This window comes from Tuber melanosporum (assembly GCF_000151645.1).
Source record: "Tuber melanosporum whole genome shotgun sequence assembly, scaffold_88, strain Mel28".
Taxonomy (NCBI): Eukaryota; Fungi; Ascomycota; class Pezizomycetes; order Pezizales; family Tuberaceae; genus Tuber; species Tuber melanosporum.
Window position 1 is genome coordinate 205,124 of NW_003299137.1, and position 7,683 is coordinate 212,806.

Here is a 7,683-nt window from a genome sequence, read left to right on the forward strand (position 1 = left end):
GGATCTATGGCGCTGTGGTAGCACATCTGAGGATGGTCTTGCCCCTACGGGTGTGTATTTCGTGGCAGAAAGTCGCTCAATATGTGGGATCGTTTTCCCTGTAAATTTTAGCTTATCCTGGAGAACGTTTTCAAGGGTGTGTGATGTAATGGGGCTGCTGAAGCACGGCACTGTATAGAGTGTACTTATGAGCCTGTGTGCGGAATAGTGTGAAATATCGCGTAGAGGATGTGATCACGGATGGTAGACTTGGAGGAACTACTGGTAAGGGATTATTGGATGGTTGGATGGCCCGGTTATGACTCTGCACTGGAGGGGCACTCCCAAGGGATATTTTTTATTTTATTTTATTTTATTTTTTCAGAAAATGACTAGGTGATGCATCGATGTGAGGGTTGGTCACAGCAGTACGGTACACACGCGGAATCGATGGACACACACGAGACCCGGGAAGAGGGGTATGGGCCGATTAAGAGCCATGGATCGGGAGTAAATGTGAGCAAACAAGATAGTGGGAGAGAAAAAACATAACTCCGGGGGATATGATCTCACTGGTGGGGCAGAGAAGGTGGTTAGTTGACGGGTAATTTTACAGGAGTTCCGAGCAGTGCTATCACCACACGGTGCTCGTGAGATAGGGTTGTGGATTTTCTATAGCTATGTCATACCCCGTAGTGCGACAGTAAGCTTACTTAACGTTCAATACGCAGATGAGGAGGAGGACAATCACAAAAGTGGTGTATCCCGCAGCGTCTGTCGGCCTAGAAGAAAAAGAGGAAAAAAGAAGAAAAAATTCGGATTCCTCTTACCCCTAGTGCGAAGCATAGATTTAGGAACGTTCCGGAGTTTTCGTTGCGGTTGAGGCTTTCTCCTACTCCTATCCTAAGGCGGGGGTGAGCCCCCTGTTTTGTTCTACCAAGAAGATATATGGAAGCTAATGGAACCCTCTGATTCGGCAATAAAGGGGGAATAGGTGAACAGAATCTGATACAAACCATAAAGACACCGTTGCGGAATAACATCGGTCAGAGGAGAGAAAGGGAGGAGGGAGAAAAGGATGATAATATTATATGAGCAAAGCTAATGTTAGTGATGTTTGATGGCTAAGTGAATGGAACAATCCTAGTTACTTCACCCACCATCGTTCACACCCGTGTACTGTTACTGTAGCACATGGTTAAGTCTATAGAGAATTTCCTCACCGATTTTCTGGTGAGCAGATTCATCAGCCCCCCGTTGCTTGCCAACTCTCGCTCTATTTAGCCAACATGGTGCTCGGAGCGCTTCGCTCCGCTAAAGTTGGTGGGGGAAGTAATGGTACCATATCGAACGCTTACTATCATAACTTAAGTTAGTTGATCATTCGGACAGTGGGTGGCGGTAAATGGCGGGAATGAATTTAGACTAGCAATTCGTGAATACCATAATATTATAGTAGAATCCCCCAAGCTCGCGATCCAAACACTTCTCCCGAGCACCTCCATTCAGTAAACATGCGCAAAGGCCAACAGAAGAGCGCCACAAGAAAGACAAAACCCGCTAGACTTAACTAGGAGGTCAGTCTGAAGGGGGATAAAGGCTTCGATCAAGCACGCGAGAGCACATGGAGTACTCGTACGAATAAGTACTCGTAGACTAACAAGTTTGTCGAGTGACAATTTGTGATTTCGAAAATACGCGCCGGGTACCATCCTGGCAGTTGCTCCCTCTAGTTATCATAATTTAACACCGATTAACGGATGAGGAAAAACTGCCCCCCACTTGAGGCGCAACCCACCAGCGGAACCCGTGGTTAATGTCGCTCGCAGGCGCTTTTGGCCACATTCAGGTACTGCAGTACGGGGGGACTTGCGTACTCAAATTACGCACGATAATGACATCCTTCTTATCTTTTACCCTCACAAGTATCGCGATGCTCTATTTCTCTTGTTTTTCTCTCATTCCTCCTCGCCCGGCGTTCCCTTCTACTGCTCAAGGTTCTTTTAAAAGTCCGCGGGATACGAGTTACGTCTTTGCGGGCCCAAGTTATGGCGGTTCCCGCCAAATCTGGTATCATAAATATCATATATCCTGTGACTGTCAAGTATACCGTGATTGAATGACTTATTTCATTTTCCCCATTCCCAAGACCTTGAAGAACGTCGAGCATCGTAATCCAATTTCCCCGCCGTACGTAAACCACCACTCAAACCCAAACCCCTCGACAACCTTCTAATCCCATCGCAAGCCATCCACCCCCTCCCCCTTTCTCATCCTCTCCCCACCCATCTCACACAATCCCTAAACGCTGCACAAGGCCTCCCTCCCCCCAATCACAACCAATTGCCCACCTACCCCCACCTGCTGCCGACACCTAGGATAATCCCAGCCGAGGCGAGACAAACTTCGAGTGATACTCCATGACTTCTATCGCCGACTGCCTGCATGGGGTGTCCTTGGCCAATGATTTTTGCCCCGTATCTTCGGTTTTCACTCCATCTCGCTGTGCCAGGGCGTGGGCGAAGTAAGTGCTATATTTATGGAGTGGGGGCGGGTTATTATTGGTTGGCGATTGGGTTTGTTCGACTGGGTGAGCGAGAGCAGACTACGACACAGTGCTCGTATGGTATGGGCCTTGTATCATATTGAGAAGTGCAACTGCAATGGGCGATGGGGATAGTGCTCTCAGGTACTCGTATCGTGGGATACTGTAGGTACGGGAGGGAGTCTCTGATGAGGTGCGAGTAGGATACGGTAGGTACCTGCGTCGAGTAGACTCGCGTAACTTGACTGGGCCACGCCAAACAACAGAACCGCGGCCCCCCAGAAGAGAAGAAGAAAAAAACCCCATCGCAGCGAGTTCGTCTATCGTACCTGAGAAAGCCGTCCGCTTACTTCCTCTCAAGCCAAAAAAGCGGGAACACCCACTCACTGCCACCACCACCGCAACTCAACCCAACTTCTTTTTCACCCAATTCCTTTCCCCCCACCTCTACCACTGCGAGCTCCTACACAAGAGGGAGCAAGCAAAAGAAGAAAAAATTCGGTTGTGCAAACGCATCAGACACACATCTACATTCACACCGAACCAACCAAAGCCAAAAATTACAGATCTACACTTCTAAAACCGGTTACTCCAGCCCGGGACTTGCACTTTTTTTCTTCTCCATTTTTGCTGTGCATGATGCATGGGTGATAAGGATTAGGATATGGATGGATGCTTCGCTGGCAGGGTTACACGTGCGACGTGTATACTCGAGTACCGGTATGATAGCAACGGTATTTGTGTGCTTGTGCTTGTGCTTGTGAGAGGGTAAGTTGAGTCGTTCCTGCAGGGCAGGGGCTGATTGAGGAGAAGATGAGAATTGACTCGAGATGGAGGGGAAAAGGAAGGGGACGGAAGGAGAGAAAGAGGAAAAGCGGGTTTGTCGTTCGCTGGCATGATTGTCTCTGTGGAACCGCGGGTGTGCGACCGGGGATGGAGACCTAACCCTGACAGGGGGTATTGACGGTATCGCGATGATTTGGTTGTGGCCCTTGTGGGCATCGTGTATACTGTATCATACGGTACTCGAGTAAGTGCTTGACACTGGACGCGCACGAGCACGATGGTTGAGGAATTGGGTTGGGAGGCTCAACTTAATTCACTTTGCCTCAATCCATTCTACTCAATTCAGTGCCTGGAACTTTCGAGCAGAGGGGTGTCTACTGGCACTCGACTAGCGGTACGGGAACCACAAGGGAAGAACCATTGATACGGTATCTTGGTAAACACCCCTGCCGCCCCCTGCGGCTTACTTTTACATTGATTTCTTTCCTCTATGAGTACAGTCGCACCTCGCTATCCCGGACGGCCAAAATCTGAAGAATCCGTCCGGCACAGCGAGGGATCCGGGACAACGGGTCAGGCTTTGGTGGAAAGAAATTCAGAGTTCACAAAGATTCGTACGGGACAGCGAGGTATCCGTATTATCGAGATCCGGGACAGCGGGGTGTGACTGTACTGCCGGTACTCGAGCACTTTACCTCACATGTGCAGAGGGTAATTTCCCCCTATCACTCGCATTGTGGAGGGTTCTTGATTCACTTACCTACTTGAGTAAGTGTACGGTACCTGTACCGTGTTGAAGACATTGAGGCCGACAGTGGCGATGGTGGTGACCCCCTTTCAGGGAAGATTTCCGCCATTGTTAACGCAGGTAGATGCTGCGAGGTTATAGCGTTGGGAAAGGGGGATTTTGCTGAGCTGGGATGATGGCTACCGCAAGTATGAGTGTACGAGTACTGTATCGTACAGTACTTGTAGAAATTGACGAAACTTGTGACTAGAACTGTGGAGCAGCCTTGCACGCATGGGGGAGTTGCCGAGGTATGATACTTGTACTAGTACTCTGCAGTACTCGTACAGTTATGTCCGTGGACTGAGCGGGCCGGGAGAGCGCGGATTATGGTACAGTACACTCCGGGGTACATACTGTACAGGTACGGTACTGTACCTGTGCCGGAGCACTTTTGTTCCAACATCGACAATTGAGTTAGGTACTGTACAGTACTCGTCGTACTGGTGCAATACACAATTCCATCAATTCCATTCCCAAAATATCACTCGAGGATACATGGTTTCTCCCTTCCTCTCGCACTCACTCGTAGCGTGTATGATATAGTATAGCACGCGCCCAATGACCTATAGCTTGTAACTTGTAACTATACCAAAGCTTCTTTCTCCTCCTCCTCCTCCTCCAACTTGATAGTTTGTTTCGTCTATTTTCCTCAAAGCCGGTTCGGCTATCGATTTTTTTTTTTTTTCTACGCACAGCCGCGCATCTCCACCCAACCCAACAGAGCATCGGCCATGCCAGCTCTATTCCGCCCCGACTGATTGGTAGAGCGCCGATGTTAGCCCGATCCGGTTAGCCGGGTCTATCGACTCCAAGCGGTAGGGCTTGGGGGAAACTTGGAGTTGGCGCTCTTCTTTCTCTAAGCGAGAGGTTAAAGCATAGGATTGGCTTTATTTGGAGCGTTGGTGAAAATTTTTATGGGGGAGGTTGGCAGGGGTGGGGGGGGTGTCCCTTCTTGTCTTGCTCTGGCGCTCTGGTGAACCCATGGCCTATGGGCGAGAGATGGACTGGTGGAGGAAGGCGGTCAATCAATTTGGTGGTTGGGATTGTTGAACTGCACACAGCATGATGATATGATACGATGTGTACCAATTCGTACAGTAGTTGTGGGCGATAACTCGCTGCATCTCTCCGTTTAGGCGCTGAAAGGCTAGTCCATGAGACATCACTTTTTCTGTCCGTTTCGTTTTTTGCATCTCCGTTTCCTCATCGAGATCTTTTAGCAAAACGATCTCCACCAAAGACGTCTCCCCACGTCGCTCTTCTCACCTAACCCTGCTGATCTTCCATTCCACTCCATTGCCACGTCGGGCTATTCGCAGGCTACTGAGTGAGAGATATTTCCATTCGAACCCATTCTCTCACGCAACCCCCTCCCCCCCCCGGCCAACTACAGTCTTCCCAGTCCATCCATCTCTTGAATGTTGAGAGCTGCAGATGCTTTGCAGTCCTTGTGGCGTCGACCTTTGAGAGAGAAGACCCAGAGATACATAATTCGCTTCCGCCCACCCCCTCCCATCCTTCCCCCCCCCTTGTTTTTTTTCTTCCTTCTTCCTTCCTTCTTCCTGCTTCTCCTCTTTTGATTGTTAAGCTGCTACTAACACTACAGGAATATATCAACGAAAGTATAACTTGTTTTTCCTTTTTGTCTATTAGGCTTTGTTTCTGGAAACATTATACTTGTCTTCTGTTTATTATAATTATTTTTGGTCCCTTATTATTATTATTATTTTTACGAATTTCTATTTTACTTCATCTTTTTTTCCCATCTCTTTTTTCTTTTTTTTTTGTTAACGGTCATGGATTCTTCTGCGCAGGCGACCTTGTCTTTATCGCCTAAAAAGCAATTCCTTGCGATATTCGGTCCCGCGAGCAGCCTCATGCGACCGTGCGATGGAGGTGATGGAAGCGAGGATGAAGCAGAGGAGAGCGAAGAGGACGAATACGAAGATGAGGACGAAGAAGGTAATTCGTCCTTCCGATCCAGCAACAGCAGCTCCTTGGGCACGAAACTATCCCTTCTGGAGAGTATAGTCGAGGAGGAGGATTCGTCTTTGGCGGATGGCGAAACTGAGCGGGTATACCCACTCATCGAGTCTTCGCCCGAGGAATCGCGGAACGAAGGGTACTTTGCCGGGGCTTTTTCAGGGCAGGGAGAATCGCTCGTGCCCTTCGCTTCGCCTTTAGAGAGTAGCGCAGAGTTCGCGGGAGTGATCGATAGTGATACGGATCATTTCGGCAGACCCCGAGCAGCATCGAGGCCGAACACGCCCGACGGCAGCCAGAAGATTGAGTTCGCGACCGCCCAGCCCGGTTGCATAGACTGTGTCATTGGGGTCGCGGGTCATCATCACGGGAGCAGTGGTAGAACAACACCTGCACCCACGCCGACACTTTCAAGATCTTCATCGCTCAAGCTTAAAGAACCCCCCCTCACACCAGTAGAAGAGGAAAGCCCGCAGGGAATAATAGAGAGAAGGGAGAGGGCAGAAATAATAGAAGCGACGACTGCAAAACTTACGAATTCAACGATTTTGACGCCTGAGACGACTCCCTTGAAATCCTCATCTTACCCCGCCCAGCAACAACTTGCGAATGGATTGTCCACACCTGAGGCTACACCTTTGAGGTATACTGCTCCCCAGCGACAGCCGCAGGTGTTAAACGAAACGAATAGTGCAGATAGTAATGATCCGATACCACCAATAAGTAAGATATGCCCACCGCCGGAACGACCAAAGCTTATAACCAATTGTCCAGTCACTCCCGCAAGACGGTCTGGGGGGGCCCAAATTCCGCCCACCCCTCCAACGACTCCGGCGAGGAGGAAGAGCCTGCTATACTCGAGGGAGAACTCGAGAGAAAGTGTTTCAACCACTGGCACAAGCACTAGTAGTAAATACATCGCTCCAACCGGAACGATAACTCCTCCCAGTGAAGCGGCATCAGCCATCGAAGCTGAAGAAACAAAGGTTGAGGAAAGAAAATTTGAGGAAGAGAAGCCCAAGACTGAAGCGCCGAAGACCGAGGAGCCGGACAAGGTTGCCGACTCCGAGAACGGACACGGACATGGGCATGGTGGGCATGATTGCCCATTCCTCCGCCGATCGGCTAGTCCTCGGCCATCGAGTTCGCACTCGTATTCATACTCCTACAGCGTCTCCAGCACCCCAGAGCCCGTAAGACCGCACTCCTATAGCTCCCCAGAAGTCCCGCGCTTTACAACCCACTTTCACAGCGGGCCGAGCACCCCCGCACCGCCGGTATCCCGAATATCATATAGTCTCCCCGGAACTCCCGAAATCTCATCACCGCTGTCATATACGAGTCCCCCACCGAAAGCCCCCGAGGTCTCGAGGCTAATTTCTCAGGAATTCGCGCGGCCGTCAACGCCAGAGGTGGTCTTTAGTGGATCGGGAACTGCGTCTCCGTTCGTGGACATTTCGGAGCCTGCGTCACGAGCGCCTTCTCCGCCGCCCCCAAGTCTTGCTGGGGGATCTACAATTACGACGCCCGCATCTTCGATATTCCTTCCAGCACGGGGCGCTCTCGCCCCGGCGATAAACTTAAAGGACAATTCAGGGAC

The 7,683-nt window shown here is 50.2% G+C and overlaps 1 protein-coding gene; it reads left to right on the forward strand.

Moving 5' to 3' along the window:
* Nucleotides 1–6,694: 6,694 nt before the first annotated feature.
* Nucleotides 6,695–7,683, forward strand: part of GSTUM_00011587001 (uncharacterized protein) — a 2,566-nt gene continuing 1,577 nt past the window's right edge. The window contains exons 1-2 of the mRNA XM_052355840.1: nucleotides 6,695–6,806; nucleotides 6,858–7,683. The exon at nucleotides 6,858–7,683 is cut by the window's right edge and continues 1,577 nt beyond it.